The sequence below is a fragment of the Alosa sapidissima genome, chromosome 21 (assembly GCF_018492685.1).
Source record: "Alosa sapidissima isolate fAloSap1 chromosome 21, fAloSap1.pri, whole genome shotgun sequence".
NCBI lineage: Eukaryota > Metazoa > Chordata > Actinopteri > Clupeiformes > Clupeidae > Alosa > Alosa sapidissima.
In genome coordinates this window covers 4,465,350-4,485,349 of record NC_055977.1, presented here as the reverse complement: position 1 = coordinate 4,485,349, position 20,000 = coordinate 4,465,350, and the positions used below count along the sequence as shown (strand labels likewise).

At 40.6% G+C, this 20,000-nt stretch overlaps 1 long non-coding RNA gene across 1 annotated transcript in view; it reads right to left on the bottom strand.

Annotated features, from left to right (window-relative positions):
* Positions 1–8,472, bottom strand: part of LOC121696291 — a 23,167-nt gene extending 14,695 nt beyond the window's left edge. The window contains exons 1-2 of the long non-coding RNA XR_006026281.1: positions 8,285–8,472; positions 5,894–5,900 (exon numbers count right to left, since the gene is read on the bottom strand). This is a non-coding gene — a long non-coding RNA (uncharacterized LOC121696291). The remainder of the gene's footprint in view (positions 1–5,893; positions 5,901–8,284) is intronic.
* Between the last annotated feature and the right edge of the window lie 11,528 nt (positions 8,473–20,000).

Below are 20,000 nucleotides of genomic sequence, written 5' to 3'. Positions count from 1 at the left end.
ATACATACACAGACACACACACACACACAGACAACACACACATATACACACACGCACACGCAGATACACACACATACACAGACACACACACACACACATATACACAGACACACACACACACACACGCACACACAGACACACACACACACACACAGACACACACACACACGCACACACACACAAACAGACACAAACACACACACAGTCATGGAGACAAGAAGAGGATGATGATGGAGAATGCCCAGGTAATGGATATATAGTATTTGACTTGCATATAGAGTTCCACAGCTATAATAGGTGTCAGAGTAATAATTGTTGTGGTGTGTATTGATTACCCAAAGCCATCATCATTTTCATCTGAAATGATGCATCTGAGGTGATGACACCTGACATAACCCCCCCCCCCCCCACACACACACACACACACACACAACACACACACACACACTCACACACACACAGCACACCCTGATGCTTCAGGTCAATAAGCAATTTAAGACTATGGATTGGCCAAAGAGTTATGGAGAAGAATTTAGAGAAAGACAAATGATTGGCAGTCGTTAAATTACCGGAGTTCATCATGCATTAACCCTCCAGACAGACTGAGGAGAGGAGAGAAGAGAAGAGGAGACACCATCTGCCAGCCAGCGTAGGAAGAGATGATGGATATATCTCCACCTTGGCAGGTAATGGGAGCTGGCTTTTAAACAAAAATCAGAAGTAAAACTAATTCCATTAAAATAGGACATATGCTGAACACATTCTCATAGCAAATGGACATTTCTGTGAGTCATACTGAGCTGACACCTTTAGACTAAAACTGAAGATGGAAATATCTTCACCTTGGCAGATAATACAAGAAATCACTTAAACAAAAATCCACTTAGTGGAAATAAAACCATTTCGCACAATATAGGGGATTGAAGGTCCTCATTTTATTAATACATTAAAATCCCTTCAGTGCCTAAGAGACCACAGAGTTAAACAGCACAGTTGCCCTGATCTGAGAAGAGCTAACATCATGTCTCTGGGATGGATGTGAGCTGAGAAGAGCTAACATCATGCCTCTGGGATGGATGTGATCTGAGAAGAGCTAACATCATGTCTCTGGGATGGATGTGAGCTGAGAAGAGCTAACATCATGCCTCTGGGATGGATGTGAGCCGATAAGAGCTAACATCATGAAGAGCTAACATCATGTCTCTGGGATGAAGAGCTAACATCATGTCTCTGGGATGGATGTGATCTGACAAGAGCTAACATCATGAAGAGCTAACATCATGTCTCTGGGATGAAGAGCTAACATCATGTCTCTGGGATGAAGAGCTAACATCATGTCGAGCTAACATCATGTCTCTGGGATGAAGAGCTAACATCATGAAGAGCTAACATCATGTCTCTGGGATGAAGAGCTAACATCATGAAGAGCTAACATCATGTCTCTGGGATGGATGTGAGCTGAAAAAAGCTAACATCATGTCTCTGAGGCCGACGAAAAAGAAGCAAAAACCGAGAAAACAGTAAGGAAATTGCCAATACTGCATAGTTTACCTTTAATATATATGAAACGTATAACTGCTTAAAACAACTTAATATTATGTATTAACACAAAATTAATAATAGTATTAATATTGTGTTATTAATGTGGCACAAACAAACAAGGCTAGAGTTTATGGATTAGCCTTATATTTTACAAGAGCTGGAGAAAAGGTTTTATGTGCCTGGCTGGAGCGCCCGTGCCACATTTGCCAATGTGCCCAAGCACGGGAAACAGGGTTCGGGTCCGGCCTGGGTCATTTCCCGATCTCTCTCCCACTTCCTGTCACTCTCTACACTGTTCTGTCTAATTAAAAGCCCCAAATATATAGTATCTAATCTATCTATCTATCTATCTATAGAAAAAAAATCCAATGCCCTCAACCTCACATGAAGAGCCCACGAATGAATGAATGAATGAATCTGCTGTGTGTCTGAATGAACAGTGGTGTAATGAATGTACTACTTAGACATAAACAAATCAATGCAATGATTGATGGACACATGAATGAACAAACTGCAAAGTCGCTTCACCTTCACTCTGCTGCTGACCCCCATCTGTTGCCACGGCGACTTGCGCCACTATTTCTCCCCGAGGAGCTGGGCTCCTGTTTAAAACGGCTGTCCTGGGATATCGCCTGTTCAAAAACAGGAAGATCCATCTCCCGGACTGCCCCTGTAAAGGCCCCACTCTAATTACAATGATGAATGCCACCGCTTCAAATCACCCTGCTCACACATATACTCAATTTATGGTCACGTGCACTCGCACGCACACACACAGACACACACACACACAGACACACACTCACACACACACATATGCACACACACACACACACACACAGACACACACCAACCCAGTGCTCCAAATCACCCCATTCAAACACATACACAATTTATGGAGCCACTGACCCTAGCCACCTACACGCATGAAGGGGGACACGCCAGGATGGAAAATGAGGGTTACTGCATCTCTCTCCTTTTATCTCTCTCTCCTTTTCTCTCTTCCTCCTCATCATTCATTTATTCATTTATCTTTCTCTTTCCTCATGATTCTCTATATCTTTTTCTTGCTTTTCTTTACCTGTTTTCCCCTGTCTACTTATTTTCCACTCTCTCATTCTCTCTCTCTTTCTCTCCCCCTCTTTCATTCTCTTTGTCCAATGCTGGTTCACTTCACTGTGTGACCCAGGTGCGTGAACACATGCAAACATTCTCTCTCTCACTCTATCTCACGTACACACACACACACACACACACACACATACATATCATTTCACAGCGGTGCTGTGGGTATGCTGAGCTCAGCTCTTTCTATAGCTTTCTATAGAGAAGAAAGAAACAAAGGGGGGTGGGGGGGAAAGGCAAAAGAATGAGAGAATTACAGAGAAGAGAAAGAGAATGAAATAAAGAGAAAATAAGAGAGGAGGAGAGAGGCTCACATACAGTACAGTGCAGTACAGTGCAGTGCAGGAAATATGAAAGCGGAGCTCGAAAAAAGAAAGAGCGGCAGCCAGACGTTCTCAGTAAGGCGCGCCAAAACCACGGCCGTACCCAAGTACGCACAATCAGGCTACTCGAGAGAGAATTGCCCCTGTGTGTGTGTGTGTGTTCACACCAAATAGGCCTAGGCTACCATAACTTCCCAACTCTGCACAGTATTCCATTAACTGCATGACAGTAGGCTATTTACAATTTTCTGTAAAGTAAGTTTGTAAACACGTTATCAAAATCAACTTAATGCAGAACTATGCACGCGCGCACCTTTTGTTTGAGCAGGAGAGCCTACATACGCATGCTACAAAAGTTGTCGGTTAGCTTGATGTTTTCAATTACTATCTATGCTGGTTATCAGCACACAATGTTATAAGCTAATTCATTAACTCGAGACTCATCATGGATATAACACGTTTTTTAAACAACGAAAACAGAAAGGATGGAGACAGCCAATCGAGAGGAGTTATTTCAAATGGGCAAGCCACAAGCACAAGGTAGGCAAGATTATTGTGCTTGTCAAAATGGCTAGCATTAAAGCCATACGTGAACGTAGCCTTCGCTAGAACAAAACTAAAGGTAACTTTAGCCTTTATAGGGCTATACAAAGTTGTCCAGATAAATAGGTCGTTGTTAGGCGTTGTGGTAACACTTTATAATAACTACACACAATTCATCATTTATTAAGCCTTTGTTACTTATTAGTTAATGGTTTGTTCATCATTAGTAATTTCTTGTTCATACATAATTCATCATCAGTAAAGCATTTGTTCACACAATTATACATGGTTTGTTCATAGTAAATAAGCCTATCCAAAAAATATGTTTGTAAGTACATGATTTATACTTAATAAGTAATGAAACAACCACTTATAATGAAATCATTTTCTTATTATAAACCAGTTGCAAACTATTACAAAATGCTTTGTTCATCATTTGTAAAGCATTGTTCCTATGTTAATTCTCATAAATAAAGTATTTGTAGACACAGTTATTTTTCTTCTTAAGTTTACTTTATTAGTGGGTTTGATCCAGCAAGCCCACTATTGTTCTTCTTAAGTTTACTTTATTTATTATTCCGTTTCACCCACTTTTTGGACGAACTACTGCTCCTAGACCGTTTGAGCTATCGACGCAGTTCGAACTCCAAAAACCCGAACCGGTGTAACTTGCTTGTTACTTTCGTGTTGCTGGCCCTTGTCGTTTTCGCGGTATTCCCGTTTTTCGGCGTTTTTGGGCCCCATTGAAAGGAATGGCGGAATGTTCAGGATTCTAATTCCGATTGTGACATCACAGCTCTAATTGTTTAAGCTTGCACCTGGCAGAGTTCTAAGCCATCTGGCACTGTCTAATGGGCTGGGCTGGGCTGTCTGTGTATATGAAGGTGTGTGCATGTAACTTTTGACCCGTATGTCCGATTTTCATAAATGAGGTATCGTTGGAATCCTTGGATGAGGCCGAGTTCCATGCCCCTGATCAAACCCACTCTTGCAGTTCCTCGGAACCGCAATTCTAGTTAAACATCTGTAAACTATTATTAAATGCTGTATTCGTTTGTAAAGCATTATTCCTACATTAATTCTCATCTGTAAATCATGTTTACACACAGTTAAAATGGTTTGTTCATAGTAAACACGCATATCTATATTATATTTTTGAATTGACTGTTGTAATACCACTGGGCAGAGGTAGTGTAGTGGATAGGGAGCCAGGTTAACCCTTTAGCCGCCAGGGTTTAAAAAATATAAATTGGATTTTTACATAAAAATTTCAAAAGGCCATGGCTTGCAAGTGGTCAGAGATAAAGTCCTACTGTAAATGTGAAAATCATTGAGTATGACCAGAAGTTTATGAAGGGGGTAAATTTACTCATCTAATTTGCATATTATGACGTCACTGGATGGCAACCACCGTGAATTATGCACATTTCAGTAAATACTAGATGTTGAACATATTTGAGCAGTTTTACTTTCTTTTTTTGTGATTTCACCGACATAACAAATGAACAGGAACACAGTCACATGTAAACCAACAATAGTAAACTATTACTATAATCACAAACCCTATGCTACTATACAATAAAGTAGCCTGGTCAAATCAGTTCCATATCGCGGGTGACTTTGAAGTTCTTCAGAGCCCTATTTTTACAACCCCTGCTGTCTATACCACGTCCATTACGGACACTATCATCACTATTGTCACTGGCACCTCCAGCTATGTTGGGCAGAGAGTCGAAATAAGCATGGTATGCTTAGTGAACACTGTCGTAAAAGACGCACCTCCATTCACAGACGCTCCGTGACTATCAGTCAATAGACGATCGATCATATTCTCCAAAAGGCAGATATTGTCCTTCAGAATCAGAATAGGTGAATAACAGACCCAAGACTTCATCACACGTGAATTTTTGGTGTATTTCTGCTTCAATTTGTGCAAAACTAAGGCCCGCATCGCTTCCGCGTTATGGAGGAAATGCACGTCTTCTTCGTGTGTTTCTCGCGTGTTTTCGCAAGCTTCCTGAAAACTTTGAAAAAAAAGGTTGAGCTTGAATCAAAGCTCTGGGTGTCTGCCAACTAGTGGTCAAGAGTACAAATGAGATTTTACACTGTACTCGCATCTATCGTCTGTTTTATTCAGTAATGACTGACGCTTGTCGCAATATTGCGACATGGGCGGTTAGAGGGTTAACATGCAGTAACCCATAAAATTGGGGGTTCAAACCCCAGCGTCCACCAATGTGGCCTTGCCTTTTAATTTCATTGACATGTGTAAGTCGCTTTGGGTGAAAGTGTCGGCTAAATTAATAAATGCAAGTATAAACTTTATAACTCATTTGTAAATGTGTTGCAAGGCATAAAACGTCCTCACTTTAGATGAGCTCACAAATTATCATTAACTAACCATTTGTAACTCCTGAGTTAATTATTCGGCTCCAACACCCCCCTTGTTTGTATTTGATGTGGCTGGGCTGTGTGTGTGCGCGCTAGACTGCGTGTTTGTCACAACCCGGTCCAGAAGCCTCGTTTCCTAGCCTGTGACTTGAGATGCTGCTCCGGTCCAGAAGCCTCGTTTCCTAGCCTGTGACTTGAGATGCCTTTGCTGCTCCGGTCCGGGTTTTCCTTCTGCCTTGGCTTTTGGTTGACTGACAAGGGAGGCGTCCAATCACCTGTGTTTGCTCTGCTACACCTGCTGCCACTCTCCTCGTCAGCCATGGCTTTTAAGCCATGCCATGTGGAACACTCTTTGCCAGATCGTCACGTCTTTCAGTGTGGATTCTTGCGTTGTCTCATGTTCTTGCTGGATTTACTGTTTTTGACCAAGGATTGTTTTTGGACTTTGTGATTTTGCCTGAACCTTTTTGGAAACCTTTGCTTGGACTTTGCTTGCTCTTTGTTACCGACCTCTGCCTGTTCTGACACGTGAGTCTTGCCTAGCCCCTTTGCTTAACTGCCTGCGGCCTACCTGTGTACTGAACTCTGCCTGTTTTTGCCACTCTGGAGATCTGCTTGAGCCCTGCCTGTACTGCTGCCTGTGTTTTGTCTGCCTACCTGTGTACCGAACTCTGCCTGTTTTTGCCACTCTGGAGATCTGCTTGAGCCCTGCCTGTACTGCTGCCTGTGTTTTTTTTTGCCTGCTAAGTTGACTCTGCCTACCAAGTCGTTTTGCCTGGCTGCCTATTTTTGTGTTCTTCAACATTTAAAACCTAATTAACCTTTTTAAATCAGCTTCTGAGTCTGCTTTTGGTTCCACAGTCCCTTACCTGGCCTCACCGGCCCTGACAGTGTTTCAATGTGTTTGAGGTCGTGGCTGGCTAGGGCTGTGTGTTAACAATGTATCATGATGTGGCTGTGTGCATGCGCGCCAAACTCTAGGCTACAATGTTTCATGAGTTCAGAGTTCGGGAGTTGCACATTTTAGGCTGACCTGGGTACCACTGGCAGTTTTTTTTTTCCAAGCCTTAGTTTAAGTAATTCATTGATGGTAATATAATATTTCATGAATTTTTTTTTTTTTTTTTTTTTTTTTTTTTTTGTACATTGCCCCATGTTTGTAGGCTAGGCCTACTTGTTTTTGCATGTTGGTACAATTGTATGTTGGTTAACAGTTCCACAATATAAATGCAAGTCAGCTCAATCCAACGAAAATAAATAAAAATACCTACGTCTGCTCCAAGTTGTTGATAGTATGAGCTAACTTGTCATCTCACTGTTTAGTTCATATAGTTCGACTAGATTTTATTATACATCGTTAAAAAGGTAATGTAGTTAGTATGTAATAACATTTATAGGCTAGCGTATGAAACCAGTGTTATGCTGCAGTTTGTGCCCAATGAACTAACGTAGCAGCTGTAACTGTAACGTCCGCTAACTGCAGCAGACCAACAGTTAACTATCTATCTATTCTGGTCTTGTCAAAACAATTAATTTATTGCACCATGTAACTTTTGCAAACACAGCCTAGGATGTATCATTCTAAATGCAACCCCTTCTTAACGGGTGTGTGCACAGGCACTATTACAATACATAAACAATTAATTAAATGGCGCAAACAGGATCCTGAAGGTCTCAGCGGTGGAATGGTGAGCTGGCTGAGATTCCTGAATACCAGTAGGCTAACAATTACAGACAATAAATTCAATTGAACAGCGCTGTGCCTCCACTGTAAAAATACTACACTTACCGTATAGCTCGTGTATAGTGTATTGCTACAGAATTTAAATAATCAATGTGAAAATAATAAGACTAGTGGTGAAGGTAGTTAAATGAATTGCCAATACACCCAAAGTATAATGAAATATAATAATCAAATATTTATTTAATAATAATTAGCCATGTAATAAAAGTGACAACCCAATAGCTGAGAAATGTCAGCGAGCGAACAATTCACTCAAGGGGAACCGAACGTTAACGTTCAGACAGTAAGGCTAAATACACTGTTAGCTTAAGCTAAACAGTTCCCAGTGTGAAAGACAGACAACAATACAATATACATATCATTCAATCACAACAATATACAAATCACAAAATAGTATCATATATCATATGATGCAATAACCCAACCCAAGCGCTGGCCGTTGGAGCTCGTTGGTGCACTGAAGCGAAGTCAGCTCTATGAGCTGAAGGCAGGGTAGCGACCGCTACAATGCCCATCCGACTCGCCGGTCGCTCGTGGCGAAGACAGAGTGTGTGTGTGTGTGTGTGTCAGTGTAAGTGTACTCACGAACGAACAGTTTCACTCCACTCAGCCAAACCGACGACCGTTGTCCAGGCGCAGACGGGAGGCAAGCAGCTGCCTTGAGCTAGCCAACGTAGCAGCGACACCAGCAGTAGCAGGGCGGTTGGTCCTCCGGTGGGCTCAGCACCGGCGGAGAAGCAGTCGTCCTCGGGGAGGTGTAGCTCTGGTGGGCCCAGCACCGGAGGTAACAGTCGTCCTTCAGAGGGTCGGGTAGCTCCGGTGGGTCCAGCACCGGAGGTATAAACGAGTTCGTCTCTGAAGGAAAACTGCAACAAGAGCTAGAGTAGCTAGTAGCTAACGACCTGTAGCACTAGCAAAACAGTAAGCTCAAGTTGAACAACAACCCGACGAGAGACACGAAGTCAGTCCACTCCAAACCGATCACAATGAACGTGACCCACTTGCACATTTCACCGTTCGTGGGACGGGGTACATAAAAGCACCGCTAAGTCGCCACCGAACAGCACCGACAGGCGGAGCAGGAGAAACAGTGACCTCTCTTCACTCCGGGCAGACTGGAACTCCTGAGCCTTCTCCTCTCTGAGGAGATGGAACCTTCACATTACCCGCGATTTCGCGGGCATAAACAAATAACAAATAATCATTGGCGGAGTATACATTTCAAATAAAAGCAAAACAGACAAAGACATTTGATTGGTTCACACACAGAATGTAGTAAATCACAGTAGTAAGTAAGTTACAAAGCATTCTGGTACATGGAGTAAATACAGTACAGGTTATTAAATTGTCAGCTTTTACAGGTGCTTACATAAATATGGCGAAACCATATTTCTTGTTTTTAAAGAGCGGACATCTCTGTAACTCTTAGAAACAAGGACCAACGTGTTGTGTTATCATTGCAGCATTTCGTAAATGGGAGACCAACTCCGGATTATCCAAATCCCATCGGCATAGCGACACCAGGCCAAACCAGAGACCTTGGAGGCTGCAGAAAGCCCCCAGCTAAACGGTAAGTATGTTAAAAAATACATAGAACTATGGCATTAAGAACATGTTATTTTGTTGTTATTTTTGCACAGATGGAAAAGTGATGGTCAGTCCTCCATCTCCCTCACTACTGATGAAGAGAACAATGCTAGTGACAAAGGTAAGTGATATTTATTGTTTGATATTTATTGCCCTCTAGTTGAGGCAGTAATTGAGAGTCAAGCTTGTTCTTCATTTGCTCCCATTTGGCCTCATCAAAGCATATCCGCTCCAGGTGGTAGTTTTGTACACACAGTACAAAGAAGTCACACCACTTCAAACCACTAATGCCAAGCTGGCCCATCACTTGGTAATAGTAGCAGTGGGACTCTTTTAGTTTGTACCTTCTATCTTCCAGCTTCGCAAGATAAGTTGAGGTTTCAAAGCTGTCCTTAGTAGGGCATTTTATCTCAAGAAGTCCATATTCTGGGCTGTTGCTCTGTCCTCCCTCTATTACTTTATAGTCTGGTGAAGCACCAAGGTGTGGGGCATGGGGATTTACAACAAACCCACAGGGTAACACAATATTGTTACTTAGTTTTGTGTATTCTGTTGCTGCTACACTCTCTAATGCCAAGCCCCTTCTCATAGCCTTGGTCTGCACTGCTGATTTGTGCTTAAGGTTTGTTGCAAGTTTTTCATAATCTGCTCTCCTAGAGCAGATTCTTTTAAAATCACTTACTGTAAGACGCTGTGATCTAGCATCAAACCACAGAGTTGTTCTACTTTGAGGTTTGGTGTTGTATTCTAATAATTTACAAGCTGATAATTGCGTTGTCAATTTGTTGTAGCGTTGCATGGCAATTTGACTCATTACTGTGGTGAAATGAGAGGGTTGGGGTGGTAAAGGGAAATCAGGAAATTCAGGTTGTTGGCCGAAGATTCTCCATCAGTAGGTATTTCTGTGTTGGTAACAAGGGGAAGCTGTGAAAAAGAAAAGGGGTAAATATAATGAAATGGAATGAGTTGATGTATAACTATTTGTCTTTCCAGAAAATCTTCAGAGTCCAGAGTCTGAACACCAGGATACCCTGGAACAACAAGCACAACTGGAGACAGTGAAGAAGTTAGAGGAAGAGAATGAAGAGTTAAGGGAGAAATTGGTTTTAAAAGAGAAGGAGATTTTAAGGTTGACAGTACACGTACACACACTCCGAAACAAGATGGTAACACCTGAACTGCTACAAGACAATCATAGTCCTAAAATGTTCCAATACAGCACTGGTTTTACATATGACCGCTTTAATCAGTTGTGCGCCCTATTTGGCATTCCAAAAGATCCTTTGTGCAGTCTACTGAAATCTCCCATAGTATACATCAGAAAAGACAGAAGCACTGATGAGATGCCCATACGCAGCCAGCTGCTTTTTGTTTTAATGAAACTGCGCAATAATGCAGATCTGCAAAACCTTTCCTTGTCCTTCAACCTTAGTGTACAAAGTGCTAGTAATATTTTCAATTTGTGGATCCATTACATGTACAACATACTAAGTGAATTGCCCATTTGGCCCCATAGAAACATTATTGCACAGAACATGCCCACTAATTATAAGGAAGACTATCCAACAACATTTGCTCTTAGACTGCACTGAATTAAAAATTGAACGCCCGACTTCTCTTGTTTACAAAGCCAAAGTTATTCAAATTACAAAAGCACAAACACTTTAAAATCACTTATAGCGTGTGACCCCCGTGGCGCTGTGATGTTTACATCAACACTTTACACAGGCTCCGTGTCGGACAAGGAAATAGTTAAACAGTGTGGAATCATTCCACAGCTGGAAAGATTAATTGAGAAAGGGTACTTGCATAAGGGTGATGGTGTAATGGCAGACAAAGGATTTCTTATGGAGGATGAACTCAATTCAATAGGCATTCAGTTAAACATGCCACCCTTTGCAAAGTCCAAAATGCAGATGCCAGCTGGTGATGTTGTTGAAACAAAGCGTACAGTATAGCAAAGCATAGGGTGCATGTAGAGAGGGCTATTGCCAAAATAAAAAAGTTTAAAATAGTGTCACACAAAATTCCAAACACAAGACTGGGAAATACTAATCAGATTTGGTATGTGGTGAGTGTACTGTCCAATTTCCAGCCTCATATTTTGAGAAAGTAACAACTGTGAGTGTGATGTGTTGGTTGGCAATGTGATAAATAAGACTATGCTTATAGTATGTATATATTCTCAATATAAGACCACATAATAAAACAAAAATTATAAACCTGTATACTGCATCTTTTTTTGTTATTTCTCTCACCTGGTGGCTTAGACCACATCCCAAGGCATATTTCTGGCCTTTCACTTCTGGCTGAGGTGCATCTTTATCTACAAGGTAGCTGATGGGTGCATCTGTAATTTCCCTCGGCAGTCGAATATTCTGGCCCTAGCATTTTCCTAAAAAAAGTTCACATGTACATTAACACATTGTTTGTAACTACAAGTTTTTGACAATGTGCTGAAGAGAGAAACATCTTACTACTTGTGTGTGTAGGTATTGACAATCGGTTTCCTTTTTCTTTGAATTTTGGCCTTGGCAACCACTAAATTTACTACAGGTGTGGCTGCTATTTTGCCCCCTCTTGGTTGCTGCAGGTCAGGGAGTCATCCAGGGAAGACTGATCTTTAGGGCCGTTTTGCATCTGCTCTCTTGATGTCAGCATATTGAGATGCTGTAACACATGTTGTAGTTCCTACTTAAACCTAAAAATGATAAGAGAATCAATAATGACAACAAGCACTACAGCAAAGTTGCACAAGCATGTTACAAGGGCTAAGGCCTCATAGGAATGCAATTGAATTTTAACTGGGTTGATGAGGGTAGTAATATTGCTAGTGAAATTATAACATCAAATCATATTTGAAAAGGTTGTGGATTAGATAGCACAGTGTGTCTGCCTTAGCTGCAACAGAATATAAGACAGTATTAACTTAGCATGCATTACTTGTCCATGTCAATAGCTTTCTTATTATTAAGGTTATATAACATTTACATGTGAGGCAGACATCACACAACATACAATTCTGATAGCAAAACGTTTTAACTTATTGTATTAAGACGTAGTCGTTAGTTAGGCTACACTAGCCCATTGTATTTACAGTAGATAGTTAATAAAAACCGCAGAAGGCAAAAGTAAGGTAGACTGATAACGTTAATGTTAAATACTTTTATGAAGCAAACACCGCTTACATTTACCTCAGCTCACGTTAAGGTAACGTAACGTTAACTTTAAGATAATCAAGCCCAAGATAGCGCCAGCTTCACACATTTAACGTACACGACCGATTTAACGTACATGCCGAATTATTCTTTAAAGTTGATAGTAAAATAAAACGTACACCAAAACAAAAACAGACATAACGAGAGCCTACCGACGAACATTTACCTGAATTAATTTCTTCTCCTGATAATACAATAGCAAATACAACTTACTAGCCCGGTTGAAACCAGACCCTCACAACTTACCTCAACTCAACTGATATACATAACGTATTTTCGAAACACCCAACATTTAAATTCAACATTTCTCCTAATATACTTACATTTATAAACATCGGCAGAAGTAGCTGCCATGACCTCCATCGTGTCAGCCATTTTGTCCGATTTGATTTTCCTGGCGGCTCGTCTTCTTCTACGGTTATCGGGCTCCCGCTGAATTGTGGGATAGCGTAGTGACCATCCGTTGTATACTGTGGAGGTAGAAGGCCATCCGGGTACTTTTCGCCTACTAGTTGATGCCTACTAAGAATTCGGACGTACTACTACTGTGACATACTGCGTCTCGCCTACTGTACAGTACGCTAGTATGGGTATTCGGATGCACCCCATATGTTATCTTCATGCAGAGGAAGTAGATTGGGAACCAAATAGAATGTTAAAGCATTGTTTTTGTTTTTATTGAAAGGGAATGCATCTCTAGAGGTTTAGAATGTAGAATGCATCTGTACAGGTTTAGAATGGGTGCTCAGCAGGAGGGGCAGGCAACGGAAGACAGCGTTCAAGGTGGGGAGATGGGGGGAGCAACCTATTGTGCAGTTTCAAATTTGAGGAGGCCAAATCGCTGTCACACAGCACAGGTCAAGCTGCTCAAGTGCAACATGGAGAATAAATCAACACTAAGACAGCAGAAGTTGAGCAACATGAGGAAACACAAAGTGTGTGTGTGTGTGTGTGTGTGTGTGTGTGTTAAAATAGGCCAATGCTGACATTCCTACGCCCACCTCCATTGTTACATAGTAACATAGAGACACTTGCCTCACTCTAGGCCTTTGGTTCTTGGCACACACACACACAGACACACCTGCTATTAGAGTTCAATGAGCATCACCTCTGTGTTCTGCTACCCTCTATTTATCTGTTCTGTTCACCTTTGTTCTCGTTCTGCTGTCTGTGCTCCTGTGGGCTCCTCTGTCTCTGTCTGTCAGTCCAGCTGTCTGAGGGGATGTATCCAAATCACCAACCTGTCTGCTTCCAGCCGCGTGTCCCCTGCATTAGAGACTGCTTTTGGCTGGCCTGGGGAGAACAGCTTTGTGTGTGTGTGTCCCACATGTTGTTACCGGTGAGGAGCGGATGCCAAACACACTCGGCTGTGCTTTAAATAAATCGCCACAGGATCTAATGAGGGCGGCTGTTGGAATGCCTGATGGCCCGCGCTGGAGAAACGATGGACAAATTCACTCAGGATGACAAACGAGGTATTTATTTATTTATGTATTTATTCGTTCATTAATTAATTAATTTATTTCCTGAAGATGTTTTTGCTTTGTTATATGAATGCCCAGGGCAGGAAAGACAGTGGAATGTTCCATCACATTGATCTAATCTAAATTATTTGCATTCTATTTCCACACAGTATCTGTGGCCATAAAGCACAACATTAGAGGAGCCAATAGAAATACACCAGAGATAAAGACAGAACAACAATCAGATGAAATCAGTGTGGGGGAGCTTTTTGCAGAATACTCATATGAAGAGCTATTACATCACTCATAGTGGTATCAGAACCCCTGACTATGAGTCCCAAAGAGCAGATCCAAAGATTCTATAGTTACAGTTTTTTTCAGTCGCTTTGGTGCTTTTCTCAGATCAGAATGAAAATTCTAATAACTATTAGTTTAACCTCCACAACATTTAGTAATTTGTGCACATCATAGTAGCAATTTCTCCTTCCTCTGAACAAATTGCAAAAGCTTTTGAACATGTATCAGTTGCTTTGTCATGTCAGTCAAAATTAACTATACTTATGGATGCTGAATAGTCGTTCCCAATAAAACTAATAGTCTTCATTTCATTGCTTGAGTCATTACATACAAAATTGGTGAACTAGTTATCAAATTATGTCACAATGCTGTAGAATTGCAAAAAGCATATACAGTAAAACTGTGAAACATGCATATTCAGTGTCTTGTACTCACTTACTCCCCTAACTACATCAATTTGTAACATTACTGTAATGTACTTTCAAATGGCTTTACAAGTACTGTATAGTGCTGTCTTGAGCATTTTCAGGTAGTCACCGAGTACTGACCTTTTTTTGCATGGGAAAACACTGAGAGCATAAACTGTCGTAATGAAAACATGACAAAGCCATTTGACTATCTTGTTCATAAACGATGGTGTCAAGACTTCTCATTTTGATGACACTGGCAGTTTCATTGACATAAATACTTGCTTTTGAGGAATGGACTATCCATTTTGAGCAAGTTGTGTGCTTTTGCAGGATAGATAGATAGATAGATAGATCCCCATGGGGAAATTCAAGGGTCTCAGTAGCATACAGACATCACACACAACATGCACTTACAGCAGAAATGGTAAACATAAGTATAAACATATAACTAAACTCCACTGTACAATAAAGACAGTAAAAGACAGTAAAAAGTGCTTGAGGGTGATCAAGCATAAGACGCTTGTAGTGACAGGGCCGGGACTGGTGAGGTGCTAAAGGGAGTGAGTGTCATGTTGAAGATGCAAACAGTAGTCCAACCATAGTCCTTTAGTTACTGTATGTGTGCATGGCAAGGTGCTCAAGAGAGTGAGTGTCATGGTGAAGGTGCAAAAAGTAGTCCAACATTAGAGTTTGCGGACTGCCAACTGTAATAGCACAGAAACGAGTCAAGAAGAACCTGGAGCTTCAAAGACCTCACTTCGGAACCAGTTGGTCGTGGATGACAACTGCCGCAAAAGATCCTCGCTATTCTCCTGCCCACACCCTGCATTCGTGACACCCTGCTTAATCTCTGAGGTACCACATTTTATTTAGCCACTCGTGGTGAAGCAGCCATTTTGTGTTTGTAGGCTACCACGCACCCGAGTGACTATCAGGCCTGCAGCGATGAACATTTAAGTTTGGTTTATGCATATAAAGAAGATGTCAGCTTAGGTTTTATATGGGCCCTAGTATAGCATATTTGAGTTGAAAGATACAAATTGCATGTGAATGTGATTATTTGATTCGAAAAGTTTACATTTGAGAAAGGTGAAACTGAACTTTAGGTTAGGACCAACTAAGGACTTGAAACAACATACGTTCAGCAACTTTGTGGTAGTCTACTAGTTCTAGCAAAAAATATGTTAGGTTGAGGCAGCCGTGGCCTACTGGTTAGCGCTTCAGACTTGTAACCGGAGGGTTGCCGGTTCGAACCCTGACCAGTAGGAAGTGGCTGAAGTGCCCTTGAGCAAGGCACCTAACCCTTCACTGCTCCCCGAGTGCCGCTGTTGTAGCAGGCAGCTCACTGCGCCGGGATTAGTATGTGCTTCATGTAACCCAGGTTAAAATAGTCATAAACAGATTCTTGAATAAATAACAGTAAAAATACTTTTGAATAAATATTCTGATATTAGAAATAAAAGTTCATGATTTAGTGTAATAAATAGGATTAAAAATATTTTGTTTCAATATTGATTCTTACAAGAAGTTTTGTCACTTAAACTAGTCAGCCAATCAGAATAGCTGGTTGCAACTTCCTGTGGGAGAGAACGCTAGTCAGAGAAGGACGCAAGCTGAACGAAAAGCTAGTTAAACGAACCAGTGAGCAAAACAACAGCAAGACGCGTGAAAACCTTTATTTTCTTTGATTTGAAAGTGTGTTATGTTATATTCTGTCTGCAAGGGTAGACTGTGGTTTATTCAGACATTTTATAGTACAGTAAAACCGTGTGTTTGGATTGTTTGGAGCCACGCACCGCTGACGAGCCGCCCACATTAGGAAGAGCCATCGGATCATCATCACGTTGCATCCACAAAATTAATTTACAATCCAGAGGAGAACAACAACTCTTTCATCGGATCTGCGGTAGGACTTTGTAAAACCTTCGGTATTGTCGCTGCAAGAGGATTCTTTTGGACTTTGATTTGCGGTAAGCGTGGACTCGTTAAAAACGAAACTTAACTCATCTCTTGCCACGTTTCTCACGTGGATCTCGCTGGACTGCTCGACTGGTCGCTAGCAAGGTTGAATTCATTGACTGTTTTACACTGTCCATAATTGAACTGCATTGTTTACTGAAAGAACTGATTAGCGTTTAGCTTGATACTTGATACTACACATGCATAGCCTTAATGTTATGCTGAACAGTGAATGTTTTGTTGATATTTGATGGTATTATTCCTTTTGCATGTCAGTGCTAAACTGTTTTGATTTTGTTCTGAACCCGCTAAACCTAGCAGCTCACTGGTTTAGATATAAACAATAGGAGATTAATACCTGGTTCTAAAATAGGCCTATAGATTAAAAGCATTTGTTGCCATTGATAACCAGCAGTGATATTACTGAATACAGCACTTAATCAAAGTCAAAGTCAAAGTCAGCTTTATTGTCAATTTCTTCACATGTTCCAGACATACAAAGAGATCGAAATTACGTTTCTCACTATCCCACGGTGAAGACAAGACATATTTTACCAATTTAGGTCCACAGACAAACATAACATTCAAGTAAACAAAAAAGTAAGTAAATAAGTAAATAAGAGGGCACATATAATAATGAAAAAATAAGAGCAGCAAAATGTGGTTGAAATTGTGCATAGACAGTCAATAAAAATACTAGTGCAAATTCAGGCCAATAAAAGGCTTGGGTAGTTCTGTTTGACCTAAGTAAGAAGAAAGTGGCATAGTGGTGCAAGTTATGTAATGCTATTCATAATTAGATATTACTGAATTTGTAATTCCATTGAATCAAAGTACGTACTCAATTTGGATTTAGATAAAATAAGACTTTACTGTGTGAAGTTAGCTTACTCTAAAGTCATTGCTACAATGTGTGATTACATCTTATAAACCAAAATAAGAATTTATGTTAATTGCATTAAAATAGAATTTAAAAGAAACTGAGTTAACTCTAAATAGAAACCAAATAGCAATTTAAAAGTAACTTTAAAGGAATTATCCGGAGTAAAATCCACTTTAGATCGATTTACGGATGATTGGGAGTACATACGTTAAGTTGACATCCAAATCATGTCATTCGGATGTGTTTTGAGAAAGTTCGATGTTACCGTTTTTAGTCAAAGCTCGTTAGCGTGGAAGTGAGAAGGGCATATTATTTTGCCGCTACAAAGCGCTATTTTTATACCTCTTCTACAGTTCCAAACAACATTGCACTTACGTGGTAGTGAGTAGAGGGTCCCTAAAGCCAAACCGAAGTATCCCGAGGTCTTTATGTGGTCGGATAGAGAGTCCAGAATGAATTTCATCAAGCCAGTACCTTTCCGGAAATGTTGCCATCTTTAGGGGAAAGTCCGTAGGAGTCGATTGCCAAGTGTGCTCTGGAAATTCACAATTTCGTCGCCGTTTAAAAAAAAAAAAAAAAAACATAGTCCAGTCCATACAACTTCATTTCAATTTCAAAAGAAATACTGGACTAGGTTTTTTTTTTTTTTTTTTTTTTTTACGGCGGCAGCAAAGATGGCAACATTTCCGGAAAGGTACTGGCTTGATGAAATTCATTCTGGACTCTCTATCCAACCACATAAAGACCTCGGGATACTTCGGTTTGGCTTTAGGGACCCTCTACTCACTACCACGTAAGTGCAATGTTGTTTGGAACTGTAGAAGAGGTATAAAAATAGCGTTTTGTAGCAGCGAAATAATATGCCCTTCTCACTTCCACGCTAAAGAGCTTTGACTAAAAACGGTAACATCGAACTTTCTCAAAACTCATCCGAATGACATGATTTGGATGTCAACTCAACGTATGTACTCCCAATCATCCGTAAATCGATCTAAAGTGCATTTTACTCCGGATAATTCCTTTAAATCTAACTGCTAACTATACCCTTTGAATTAAATAGCTTAATAGAGATTGAATTGTTTGACCCTTATTACCTGAAAGAAGAGGTAATTACTAGAATACTTGAAAGTGTATTGAAAGTATTTGAAGCACTTCATTCCAATTCTTTATACATATTGTCTGTCTAAATGTCTCATGTGGTACCAAATTATGTTTTATACTCTTTCTATACTTAAATATAAACAAGCCGGCATTACAAACTTACTTGATGGTCTGTGGTGTGTCTGATATTATTTTGTTGTTATTACTGTTTTAACTACTTCTACTCCCTACGAGCATAGACACTGGTCCTAACATAACATTACTTATCTACAATTTGAGGTAAGTGTTATGTAAGAAGCTTTCCGAAATGATGTGTGTGTATATAGCCTCGGAAACATAGAGACGTCGAGCTATATCCTCACTTGAAGGAGCTTTTGTGGACAAATAGGGTGAAGAGTTAAATGGCAATGATATTATTATATACTCGTTAATCTGACTCCATTTGATTAATAATTTGTATCACCAATCAATTACCAAGTAACTAGTTTATCAGCTATGGAGGAGAATGGCATGGCACACTACGATAATTGAAGATATACTATTGGTAGGCAAATGAACAATTTAATAGGCATTAAGTCGTAAAGGTAAATGTAACCAATATCACTTCAGTTAAAGGTAAAAGTAAACTCGCATGTTCTACTGTAACAAAGTAGCAAATGGTAACAAAGGAAACCTAACCAATTCACAGAGGTAAACTTGACAAGTTAAAGATAACAGATACACCAGATAAAACAATACAAACCCAGAGATAGAGAAAGGGGGAGAGAGAAAGACAAAGGGAGACAGAGAGAGAGAGGAAGAGAGAGAGGGGGAAAAGAGAGAGAGGGGGAAAAGAGAGAGACCCAGAGAAGAGGTCCAAGGTGGAAAAGAAGAGAAGATGGGAAAAGAAGCCCCAAGATGGGAAAGAAGAAGAGACCTGGAGGACCAGAGCCTCCACTTTTATCATTCACTTGGGCCACCCCCGACTCATCAGAGCCTTTGTTGTCTGAGGTGGATGGGTGTGGCCCAGGTGGATATCATAACTTTATGCTACAGTTTAATTCTTAATCTACAACTATGCACAGATACATTCAATTGTACCAAAACCATAATCGGACTGTTGCCCACATTACAAGTATTAATTCAAGACCAAACATGAATGTATTATTCACAACACATATTTACAGAGCAATACTGTATGATAATGAGGTTGGCCTATTTCACCACAAGACATCAAGTAGGCCCAGGACTGAGTTATCTCTCAGTAGAGGGGCCAGAACAAGGAGCAAATGGTCACTTCATGCATGAGCTGGTGTTGGGGATCTTTGGCCATGGCCAGCTAAGACAATACAGATCAAACACAGGTATCCACACATGTAAATTGAATGCAAAAAGGCATTCTTTAGAAATGCATAAGGTTTGGGCAAAAGACGGG